The 13,340-nt window shown below is 37.0% G+C and overlaps 1 pseudogene; it reads right to left on the bottom strand.

Annotated features, from left to right (window-relative positions):
- Positions 1 to 7,810: 7,810 nt before the first annotated feature.
- Positions 7,811 to 8,311, bottom strand: LOC118714581 (annotated as a pseudogene).
- Positions 8,312 to 13,340: the final 5,029 nt, after the last annotated feature.

The raw sequence follows: 13,340 nt of genomic DNA, 5'->3' as shown, positions 1-13,340 counted from the left end.
CTGAGATCGATGGTCTATATACCCTTGATACTCACAAAGTATGGTCTAGACTACCAAGCCCAGCAACTGGAAGAATTTTGTTAGAAATGCAGGGCCTCAGGCCCCACTCCAGACCTCTGAATCAGATGTGTGTTTTAATAAGATCTGCCTTGAACAGATTTGTGTGTACTTTAAAGATGGGGATGCATTGAATGGCACCCTAGGCTTAATATTTTGTACCAGCCCTGTATTTAACCATATAACTTAAAATTTTGTTCTATAACTACTGCTATGCTATGATATAGTGTGCCGCGCCAGCACAGCCAAGGGTTCGGAGAGCCTGAGGGAGGCCCGGCAAAGGATGAAGAAAAGACAAAGAGAATAAACTGAGTCTAGGTGAACCTTCTGTGACTGAGACCACAGAACAGAACAGATCCAGACTGCAAGCTGAGCCTTTATTTTATAGTAAGAGGTAAACAAAGTAATTTACAACGTTCTTGTAAGTTTCACTTGTTTTGGCAGCACTTGCTGCCCCTCCCACAGCCCACTAGCTACCCAGGAAAGATCTAGGGAGCAGTCACAAGATCAAGTTTAATTATGCTGTGCCCTCTAAGCTGGGACTTATTTTCAGCTTTTCCAGCAGGTCAGTCTGAGGCTTAACCTTATAACCATTCCCTACAATATATTATCTCCCAAAGAAACTTTTGTGCAAGAAGCTTGCTGGAGGGCCTGGAAAAATAGAACAGAGCATTGGGACTTCTTTGAACTGATGGAACAGCTTGTGTCTGCTTGCTAATAATAAGTGTGTGCATGTATGGTGGAATGTGGTCCAAAATTTCCTTCATTGCAATAGATTTCAACTAGGAGCAAGGTTGTGCTAGCCTTTATCTCTAAATGTTGGTGGCTACTTACAGCTATCTGAGAGAACCTAATTAATTATAAATTTAAAAGTAGATTAATTCAGTCACAAGGTTAGAACATTGGGGGTCCAAGGAGGCTAAAAACATACCGAGGTTCCATTGATTAATGAAACTAGGACTAGAACTCAAAACTTCTTACTCTCAAATTTAGTCTTTTTGTTTATATCATCCTATTTCTTTAGAAAAATCACTAGATCCTTTTTACTTTGCTTTGAAGTAGAGGAATGAAAATATGGCGAAGGAATGAAATTCAAGCTCATCAAGCTGGAAAAAAGAAACCTCAGTATTGCTTACGCAGGCAACTCTCTGGGGCAGTCTTATGCACAGGGAGACCAGAGGCCATTTATAAGAGATGCTTTAAAAGAAATGAAGGCTTCTTCCCTAAAGCATAGTTTTATTAATATCACAGCTCAAGAATCATTTCAATTTATGTATGGCATTTTTTAGGATGCAAATTTCTAAAATATACATATTTCTCATATATATGTATATATTTAAAAGTGCCATACATAAATTGAAATGAGGAAGGGAGAGGAAGAGAGAGATAGAAACATCAATGATGAGAGAAAAGCGTTGATTGGCTGCCTTCTGCATACCCTGCCTTGGGGAGTCCACACACCAGGCATATGCCCTGCCTTGGGAATGGAACAGTGACCTCCTGGTTCATAGGTCAAAGCTCAATTCCTGAGCCACACCAGCTGGACTATGTATGGCATTTTTAAAATTATTGGGGGGAGGGTGGAGAATTGTTAGCAAGTTAACATATCACGAGTAATCATTTTAACTAGGTTAAAAGATAATTCTCAGAAAAAAGTAAGGTAATTATTCTAATGTAGATCTTAACAATGACTCTCATATAGTGTTAAGTATGTTATTTTACTGGTTAATCAAGGAGCGATTAGTTGGTTGACCATGAATTTAGTAATCGCTAAACCCTGTTCATGCAAGGGCAGGAAGACCCAGATAGTCTTCCTCACCAACCACATGTCTTGACCAGCAGTGAAAGTTCCCTAACATTTCTTATGCTGCTTCAAAACAACCCTGGTTCTGAGAATAGTTATAATAGTTGCCTCTCTAAAGCCTAGACTACAGTGTTGCTTATTCTTTCAAAGAGAAACCACCTATCCTTGGACTGTGCATTCAGAAGTATGGTACTTGAAATGAGGGAACCAGATAGATGTCAACACTGGCTCAAAGGAAAATTCAAAAGCACACATTTATATAGAATAAAAGATCTGGATCACAAAATGAGGCAAACTTTTTCCCCCATAGGAGTTAGAGAAATCAAAGAAGACTCTTTGGAAAATGGAGTTTTCATATCCACCACGTACTAAGTATATGCAGTCTAAAGAGAGTGCAACATAGCTCAAAGACTATTTTAATGGAGTTATTATTACACAGTTTGGAAGGATGTTATGAACAATGCATCATTTTTCATAAAAGCACAAAATATTTATTAGTAACTGATTAAATAACTCATTATTTCTTACTTTTCCATAGCTATTACAATGTCTATGTGCTAATTTCCCTTAAACATAATTTAGAATAATAAAACATGGTCACTACCTAATACTACAAAAAGGCAGATTCCAAATAGGTGAAAGACCTGATTGTGAAAAGCAAACCTATCATCTTAAAAAAAAAAGAAAAAGATACTATAAGAAAATATCTTTGTGATACAGAGATAAGGGTTTCTTAAATCTAAATACAAAAATTACAAGGCAAAATATGAGTATACCAAAATAAAGATTAACACAGGCAAAGTTAGAGACATGAGAGATTGGGACATGTGATATTTACCATGTCTAGAACCAAAAAGGGTCTAATGTGTAATATATGGGGACCTCAACAAGGAACATGCATGAACCCCAGTAAAATAATGGACTGAGAAGTTTATCTAAGACTTTCATTGTAAAATATTACTGGATCAGAAAGTCCGATCATTTGCCTTTTCTTGAGAAGGCCTACTAATACTTGTTTAAGAGAATTCAATAATCACTGAATGGCCAGATTCACTTAGCAACATCAGCCAAAAGTTTCTGTGATAGAAATACTAGACTGGATCGTTTGGATGATGCAGAAGAAGAAATAAGAGATTCTTCCGTGTGGGGGGCTGTTTCTCTGTTTTCTGCGACCCGAACGGAAAACGACAGGTTCCTGAGTGGAGGAGCTGGGGATCAAGAAATTAAAGAAAAAAAGAGACCAAGAGGCAGAAATAGATTTATCAAGCTGGGATTCGGGTGGGGGTAGGGGGGCTGCCACGCAGATGGAGAGACAGTCAACCACCCACCACAGACAACACTGCACATTTATTGATTTCCAGAGGGGGGTTTAAGGTCAAAGAAGTTTTGGGTGTGCCCAGGTCCTATTCATTCCCTCATTCCTGGGATTTAGCATATCAAGACCTGGGGAGGTCAAGGTCCTATTTGGTCCTCATTCCAAGCACAGGGATAAAGATAAGAAAGCTGTACCGATCACAGTTTCCGACAGTTTGGGAGGCTGTTTCCGGGGACGGCCTTGCCAGTCACCTGGGACTCAGCTGACATTAATTTAAAGGTCATCCATGTGCATTCCCAAGGGCCCACTACACTTCTGGGGGAAGGAAATGTTTGTGGCCCGGAGAAAACAAGGTGACTGTCATCTTGAGAATTGAAGAGCGTAATGGAACCAGTGAGATGTCTATAGAGATGAACGCAGGACACACTTTGCCATCTGGGCTGGTTTTTATCTCCTCTTACCCTTTCTACTTACCACCCTGAAACCTAAGAAGCTTCTGTTTACAGACCAAGAAAACCAAACCTAAAAATGTATATACATTTTAACAGCTGATAGCTCAATTTTGAAAATGAAATGTATTTTAATAAACACTGCTTGTATAATTATTCAAAGTGTATGTATACACTTTTGGGGATACCCTATATTTGTGGATATGACCATTTACTTAAATTTAATACACTTTTAATTATATACTGTGCTTTATGCAATCAACATAAATTCTTAGTAGATAGAGCTAAATTTAAATTTGTACTTTGATAAGATGAGTATCATTGGGTATATATATATCTAAGAAAAGATATTACAAAAAACAGATGAGATACTTATAAATAAATACTTGCTTGGTGAGAATGAAGAGGGAGATAGAGAGAGAGAGAGAGAGAGAGAGAGAGAGAGAGAGAGAGAGAGAGAGAGAAAGAAAGAGAGAATATGAACTTCAAAGTTGGGAACAAGAGTACAGTCCAATGACATGGGAATTCCAGAGTTCAAACAAGAATTGGAGTCTTCTCTGGCTCAAGTTCAGGGGATTAACTTCATGGCAGCAGTAGTAGAGAACTGAAAGATTCTAATTCATCAGAGCAAAGATTAGTCCAGTTTGGCTGGACCAGCTAAAATTATTCCTTGTCAGAACATATCTCCACCTAATCCCAAAGGGAAGTCAGAATCAAAATGGCACCTGGATTGATGATGAAATAGTTTGACTTTTTGTTCTGCATTAGTAAAATAAGAAGTTGAACCTGCAATTACAAATACAAAAGTCAAGGTTAAAAGAACTTTTACATCTATGTATACTTTCAAAGTATATAGCAATTAGATTTTATAACACAGCTAAGTAATAAAATGCCTAAAAAAGAAGGAAGCAATTTTCATTCCTTTTGAGGCATTTATAAAACTAGAAATGTGAAACTTGGCAAAGCACACTTGTGTATGAGTTATCTTCTCCTGCCAATTAACCCTGATTTTGATCATTCTTTAGGGACTATTATACATGTAAAACTGTTTTTCTTTATAATATGAATTATTCCTGACCTATATATCTAGTACTTTAAGAGAACCATTCAGTGATAGACAACAGTGTTAGTCAATAAAATTAACTTGATTTAAAATATCATACTAGAGTAGACAAAGGCAATTGATTATGGGGCTGTAGACTTCATTATAGATTAACCAAAGGTATTTTTTTTACAGCTTTATTGAGATATAATTCACATACCATATAAATGACTCATTTAAATTGTACAATTCAATGTGCTTTAGTATAATTACAGAATTGTACAACCACCACCCAATCTAATTCTAGAACATTTTATTGTCCCTAAAAGAAACTCCATACCTTTTAGCTGCACTCCTCAGCATCAACCCCCACGTCCTAGCCTTAAGCAGTCAGTAATCTACTTCCTGTCTCTATAGATTTGCCTATTCTGGACATTTTGTGTAAATGGAATCATACAATATGTGGCCTTTAGTGATTGACTTCTTTCTGTGTAGCATGTTTTGTTTTTATTGCCAACTATATTCCATTGTATAGCTACATTATGTTTTATTTATTCATTCATTATTTGATGGACATTTGGTATAGCCCTAACTGGTTTGGCTCAGTGGATAGAACATTGGCCTGTGGACCCAGGTTCAGTTCCATCCAGACAAGGGCATTTACCTTGGTTGCGGGCACATGCTCAGTAGGGGGTGTGCAGGAGGCAGCTGATTAATGTTTCTCTCTCATCAATGTTTCTAACTCTCTCTCCCTCTTCCTTCCTCTCTATAAAATATCAATAAAATATATTTAAAAAATAATTCTGCTATGAACACTCTATGTTAATCCAAGTGTTTAGAAATAAAGGAAACCTCATAGAGGGTCTGATGTCTGACATTGTAAGAAAAATATTATAGTTCAATAGAAAACTATGCATTCTTCCAAGCATCTGATTTTAGTCTTTGTCTTTGAGTTGTTTTACAACTCTGCAGGTACACTTGCCTTCTCCCCTTGCTGGGGAAGAAGTTATTTTTGTTTTCATTTACACATTAATTTCAATATTTCTGGTCTACAAATATTTGTTTTAAAAAAATGATCTCTCTAGAACTGGTTGTAATATCTTGCCAGTTTTCTCATTAATGAATTACGTTTTCATGTTTAAATCTGTATGGGAGTCATAATTTTACCTTTTTTGAAAACCATCTTTTAACAACATCCTCCATATTTGGCTGCTTCCCAAATGCCTCCATTTTCTGGTGGAATTAGAATTTCAGTGGCTCTGAGAAGTACCCTCCAGTTGTTGAAAAATGTCTGAAATCTCAATAAAGGTAGCTAAATATCACGGCACTCTCAAATTTAAATACATTCTGTCTGAAAGACTAACATTTTCCTGGGCAGTCTTGTAGTTAGAGGGAAGTTTTGAGCAGAGAGGAAGGGAGAGGAAGAGAGAGTTAGACTCAAGGAGAGTTCTCAATTCTTGGAAATGTGAGTATCGCATTTATAAATTTTTCTAGGCTGCTTGGATTAATGTAGAGAGCCAATCAGCTTGTGGCTATTAAAAAAAACATAGCAGGGAACCAGGAGGGGCAGCATGATTTCTGATATCTCCTCTTCATGGTCCCAGAAGCTTCTTCACATATGTGACCCAGGGTTCACCGAATAGTGATTCAGGAGTGAAAACTTTAGGATAAACTAGACATTATCAACTTAGTAGATTCTAATATCAGTTACATCATCCAGTTAGTGTTTCCCAAATATCCATCTCAAGTCCAGCTGCACAACAGAATCCCCTTTGGAACATTTTCGAGTTTCCTACGACTCCACCCAGAGATTCTTGTCCAGGAGGGCTGGCCTAGGACCCAGGAGTTGAAATCTGATCAAGTTCTCCAGGTGACTCTGACTTCCACATGGGGTTCGAAGTCAGTGGATATGATACCACTAACAAAGAGAAATAGTTTCTAAATTTTGCGATATAATTTGTGTTTTCTTACATTGATTACAAGCATGCTCTACAAAGACAAGGATAGCTATCCTTCACCTTTTGTGTCTAGCACTATGCCAGGGAATTAAATCCAAATAATCAAACTTTCTATGAGCAAAGAACATCGCAGAGTTTTATTAACTTATTTAATACAAATTCCATACGCCACATAATTGGTGTCTGTGAACCTAATGTACAAAGAGGTTTACATTTTTAAAAAAATCTAAATTCTACCAAAAACTATATAAAATCAATTGCATGTTTGATTTCTACAGGGTGAACCTACTAGAGAGTAATTTATTAGAAACGTTTTGTGTGATTTTATTGATCCCTTGGTTAGTTTTGAATTGTGTTCTTTAATATTTCTTAGGTTTTACATAACCAAACATATGGTTAGAATCTTACAGCGAAGTCATATCTTCCATAGTTGGAGACAATTTTATTTCAAGCAAAATGAAAGTCATTATAGTATGCAATGACCTTGCAATTTGAAAATCCCACAGAAACTATCAGAATGGTGCTAATGAGGTGGTGATGATGTACATTTTGGAAACTATTCCTCTAGGTAAATATGTAAGTTTCTGGGTCAGCACTCATCCAAGGGTATCTCAGTGTCAACTTGAAGCTTAGTGTTAGATTTTTGAAGGTGCATTTGCTTTTCAGAAAATAAAACTACATCACATAATAAATGACTATTTATTCATGAATCTAAATGCCTTATTTGGCCTTGCCTCAACTTTGGGTGAGTATATAGTAGTCTGTCATTTGATTGTTTGTTGCTGGCCTTGCTTAATTTTTGAGGCTCATGAGGTGAGCTTAACTTACGAATTTGCACACATTATACACATTATATTATAATACAATATATTCAAATAAATGTAATTTATTATAATAAAATTATTCAAGCTTCAAAAAAAATCAGATTAGATTGTTAGATTCTCAAACAAAGCAAATTTTTAAAAAAAATTCAGCTATCCTGCCCTTCAAAGTTACATAACAGGTCAAATTTACATTCCCATCAAAGATATATTGTTTTTGTTTTTGAGACCTTGCTGTTTAACCGCCTTCTAAAATTTTAATTAATATCAGCTCAATTTCATTTCACATTAATATGTTTGTTTTTATTCTCAGTATCATAAAAAATGAATTTAATTTCTTTTTTTTTCTTTTTCTTTTTTTTCCAGTTCATGTCTTTTATTAACCCAAATACAATTACTTGTCTTCTGGTTTGTTGAAGCAATAGGTCAGACAGCATTTGCCACAATAATGTCTGTCAAAGTGGCTGGCCATGAAAATTCCAGCACCACATTCATTGGAAGGGCACTCTCGACAAAGGCGACTGATTTTGCCATTCTCATCCACTTTTAGTATTTCAGGACAGCCAGCTTAACCTTCTTTCTCTTATGCTTGTTCTTCTTGGGAGTGGTGTAAGACTTCTTCTTCCTCTTCTTGGCACCACCACAAACTCCTTTTGAATATTGTAGTCAAAGTACGCCCATCTTCCAGTTGCTTGCCAGCCAAAATCAGTCTTTGCTGATCAGGAGGAATTCCTTCCTTATCCTGGATCTTGGCCTTTACATTTTCTATCGTATCTGAGGGTTCAACCTCGAGAGTGATGGTCTTCCCCGTGAGGGTTTTCACGAATATCTGCTTCTCGGTGGCGACTCCACCACAGATGGCGGATCACATGCATTTAATTTCTTTTGAGGACCCAGCTAGGAATTAAGCTGCTTCCAACTATTAATTGTGCTGCTTCTATTTTCACAAAATAAAGAAGATGTTTAGTTTGTTGTTTATGTTTTTGTCTCAATTCAGTAGGGAGAATAAATAGCCTATTTTCTATTTGCATAGATACATACTATCATGGTGCCCACGTTTTTGTTTTAAAAGTAAATTGATACAAGGGAACATACAAGGGAATTATTTGGCATGTAGGTCAAATAATTTTAATGTAGAATTTAATAGTGTTTTATTCAACTATACAAAATCAAGAGTGAAATTAAGACACAAGACTTGTAGACTAACTGGTCTTTTTATTTTAACTTACATAAATAAATTTTTAGCAAACTAAAGTCTTACACTTTCAGTTGGAAAGTGTTTTTCTTCTAACAACAACACAAAAAGCCCAGAAAGTATGCGATTCATCAATACATTTAGAATCTAATCAAAGACCGCCGTTGAATAAAGAACTTTGTGGTGTCTTATTCAAGAAGAAACAAAGTCCAGCGACATTTCCAAATATAGTCGACAAAACTAGGACCAGAACAAGAGGGCTGGTTGCTCAATCTCTGCCCACTGATTAGGACAAGCACTTGTTCATTATTTATCCAATTCAAAAATTTAATGGTGTAAAAACATGTAAGGTTTTATTATATATTTTAAAACTTTTTTTTGAAACTGTGTTAAAATAGTGGTGATTAATAAGGATCTGTTCTGGACATCAGGATTGTGGCTAAGAACCATAGAACTCTTCTGTTTAACGGTAGGCAAATGGGGTGTTCATTTATCTACTTGAATAATTAATTCACCAAGGCTAATGCCATGGAACTGAGATGCTTTTGAGAAACTTTTGTTATTCTTTGACTCTGTCTGCCATATTTTCACAAGGGAGAGTGTTTTGGATAACTATGTCCCCCAGCAGTTGTATGCTAAGAAAAGCTGTGCTATCATATAGCTCAAGAGCTATGCTTAGCATCTCCAATGTAAGAGGTACTGAATATGAATTCCAGTACAGTGTTTTCAGTTTGAACCTCAGTTTAACACTTTGCTAACTGCTCTGTTTGTGAAGGGTCACTGTGTCTCTCTCGTTTACTTCCATTTTGAGATAATACATTATTCTAAAGCAGAATAAACAGCAGGCCAATCCCAAGGATGCCAGAGTTCAGGTGCACCCTGTGGGTAGAGGACCGGTAGATAAGAGTCCCGCTACTAGAATCCACCAGCCAGAGGGCTACTCTGCTGAAAGTAAAAAGGGATTCTGTAGAAGCAAATAAACAACTAACACTTCTTTTTATTTTTTATTTATTTATTATTTTAAAAAATATATTTTATTGATTTTTCACAGAGAGGAAGGGAGAGGGATAGACAGCTAGAAACATCGATGAGAGAGATACATCGACCAGCTGCCTCCTGAACACCCCCCACGGGGGATGTGCCCGCAACCAATGTACATGCCCTTGACCGAAATCGAACCTGGAACCTTTCAGTCTGCAGACCGACGCTCTATCCACTGAGCCAAACCGGTTTTGGCTCACACTTCTTTTTTTAAACATGCAATCTATACCACTATAACATGGAAAACTGAAAAAAAAAAAAATGGGTATAACTGCTATTGTTTCAACCTTAGGCAGTGACAGTAATGAAACCATCATACTAATGTCTAGTCCAATAAAACTCTTGGTTTTCTGTATTTTGTGTGGGCAACCAAATCAACTAAATAAAGGAACAAAAAGAAGATGAATAACTTCAGCCTAAACACTGTGTAAATCTACATATTATAGTTTATTTGTAAAACTATTAATAATAACTTAAAAAATGACTTTAAGAAACAAGTTTATTACTTATAGCAAATAAAAGTCGATACTCAAACCTATCATGAGCCTCCTTTTAGGCTGTAAAGCCAAAATGCTGGATGTGTTGTAGAACGAGAAATAGGATATGATGACTGTATACATTTTCAAATAAATATAAAAACATATGTTAAAAATAAAAACGTGGTATGAATAAAAATATTCTTTTATGCTAAAGTTTTGTGTAGAATTATGTGTAGGGATTGCTCTTTCATTGCATTGCCTACTCCCTAAAGAAATTATTCTAGAGTCATTAAGTTTGTTTATTCTTTTTTTAAAATATATAATCCTATTAATACAAAATCAGCCAGGTGCCTCCTGATATAAATTTAGGAGTGGATAGGGCAGTCTGCTGACTCAGCTTCATCAATTTTCCTTACTGTTAAAATTTGATTCAGGCTTGATTTAAGCTTTCACAGCTGCAGCCAATATTTCACTTACACACAAAAATTTAATTATTTGAATAGTTACTTAGAATACTCGCTATGACAAACTTAAAAAATATATTTAGAATCCCCCTAAAATAGTGTAGGATACATTCTGCACTTTTTAATCAACTAATCTTATGATTCATTCTTACTAATCATGATTTTATTGGTTAGAAAGGAAATCAGAATAATAGTCCAAAATATTTTTCAGAATTTATGAGAGAAATCATATATGAACATCAATCCCCTACTCCAAGTACATTGCATCTGGATGCCTTGCATGTCAGCACAAAACTTCACTTTACATGCCTTAGCCTTAATACTGTCCCACTCCTTCCCATTGGAACATGCAAAATGTTTGATCTTAAATCTCAAATACATTAGTGACATATTACAGAACTGACTAGAGGCCCGGTGTATGAGATTCGTGCATGGGGGAGTCCCTCAGCCCAACCTGCACCCTCTCCAATCTGAGACCCCTTGGGGGACATCCCTATCATAATAAGGACCACTGGCTTCTAACCACTCACCTGCCTGCCTGCCTAATGTCCCCCAACTGCCCTCCTCTGCTATCCTAATTGCCCCTAACTGCCTCTCCCTTGGCCCCCACCACCATGGCTTTGTCCGGAAGGAAGTCAGTAGTGGAAAGATGGCCGGTCGACCCAGTCTAATTAGCATATTACCCTTTTATTAGTATAGATTTTTATCAGTAACTCATACTAAATCACTATACCTCTTCTAATGTATAGAAATACAAATTCTGTCCAGGACAGTCCAATAGAAATTTCTGTGATGGAAATGTTCTGTATCCACAGTTCCAATAGAGTAGCCACTAGCCTCCTGTAGCTAATGAGTCCTTCAAACACAGTTAATGGGAATTAGAAACTGTCTTTACTTGTATTTAAATTTAATTAATTTAAAGGTAAACAGTGTCACGTATGGGATTACTACTGGCCTAGTAGCGCTTTCAAAACATTCAGATAAACATTAGAAGTGGAAAGTAGATTTTTGCCAATACATGAATCTTAAATTATCAGCATTATATTTTTAAAACTCTGTCATTGATTTCTTTGGTATGACTTTTTCTAGAAGGTTCACATTTCAAAAAAAGTGGAACACAAAGCAGTCATATTCTTTAGTCTGCTTTTCTGTATGAATTGTCTTTTTTTTTTTTTTTTTTTGCAAAGAGGTGAAAGACTGATTGTATTGCAAACTCTGGCCCCTCTTTTATAGATAGAATTCAGTGATTAGGTTCCTGCATTTATTTAGGTTATTTTCCCTAAAAATCATGGTTTCCATACTGCAAATAAATGACAGGAGCTTTTCCATTAAATTACCCAGACAGCACAAGTGTTCCTTCCAAAAGTGGCGACGAGAGCCACAGCCCCTCACATTACCTGTTATATCTGTTTATACTTAGAGAAGTCACATCTACTTTGCAGACAGAGAATGCTAATTTCTTGGGAAAGCACCCAGAATCTGATGAGACTTGGAAGAAAAAAAATTCACTGTTCAAAATAAAAGATACATAGATTAGCTACAAAGCTCTTTTTAAAATCTTTTCTAAGAGGAAAAGATTTTACTCCCCGAGTGTAGATTTGGCATATTTGCTGGAGTTCCTCATCAGCCATAATCACCAGCTGATGAAGCTGAAGGTAAGTTATAAAACCTGACCTCCGTTTTCCTACCTGAAAAATACATACAGATAACAATTCTGTTGGAAAGACTGTGTAAGACTTGGAAATGGGCAAAAGATGACTGGGTGTCCTTTGGGTGGTATTCGGGATGTTATCTGCAGGAATGTAGGGATTGCGTGGCTTTTCAGTAGGCTGTGCCTTGGACTGCCTTTGAGGAGGCTGTCATCCATAAACTTTAGAAATTTATGGTCATGTAAATAGTTCTTATCTGTAGATAAGGCGAATTCTTTTGTTCCTTAGAAACAGCTGATTACTGCCTGTGGGACAGATAATTCAAAACATTATATATATTTTAGTATCTTAGACCGTATTAACCGGTTTTGCCTTTCCCCGATTGTCCATAAAGGCCTGTTCCTCACATTCCCATTTGAATGTGGTGTTGCAATATTTTTCTCTGGTTCCCTCCCTAGTTAATGAGTCAGATAACATTTTTGACACATCTTGATTTAATATTTCTATGAGTCGTGCTTTTACTTTCTCGAAACATTATCTTTTAAGAACTTCTAGTCCATAAAGTATTTTCAGAAGATTGGTTTAAAGGTCTATACGGGTGGCCATAATCAGTTTTATAGTTTGCAGAAAGGCTCTAACACTTCCACTATTATTTATTATTATTATTATTATTATTATTATTATTATTATTATTGGAGGGTGGTGGGATGATGTAGGAAGGGATACTGAGCATTCATTATAAATGGGTGAAGACCTGAAAAACAAATCTGACAAGTGTCTGGAGACCACCTCCTCCCTTTCCTGAGCAGAGGAGGGTGGAGGCAGAAGGTCAAGGTGGGTGGAATGTAGTGGCCCAGGTGAGCTCAGGGCACCTGGGACCTGGCCCTGGGAGGTGCAGGCCTTCCAGCCGGCCAGTGGCCTTGGGGGTCTAGCTGCCCTGGGGTCACGGAGGTAACTGCAGACTTCCTGGGGCTCCAGCGGCGGGGCAACCCCAGAACCCCGTTCCTGCCACACGCCCAGCCCCGCAGGCCAGGCCCCAGGGGTGCAGGCCGAACCCGGCCCGGCG

Source organism: Pipistrellus kuhlii, unplaced genomic scaffold (genome assembly GCF_014108245.1).
Source record: "Pipistrellus kuhlii isolate mPipKuh1 unplaced genomic scaffold, mPipKuh1.p scaffold_m20_p_10, whole genome shotgun sequence".
NCBI classification, from domain to species: domain Eukaryota; kingdom Metazoa; phylum Chordata; class Mammalia; order Chiroptera; family Vespertilionidae; genus Pipistrellus; species Pipistrellus kuhlii.
The sequence above is the reverse complement of the archived record's forward strand: the minus strand, read 5'-3'. Positions and strand labels throughout refer to the sequence as shown.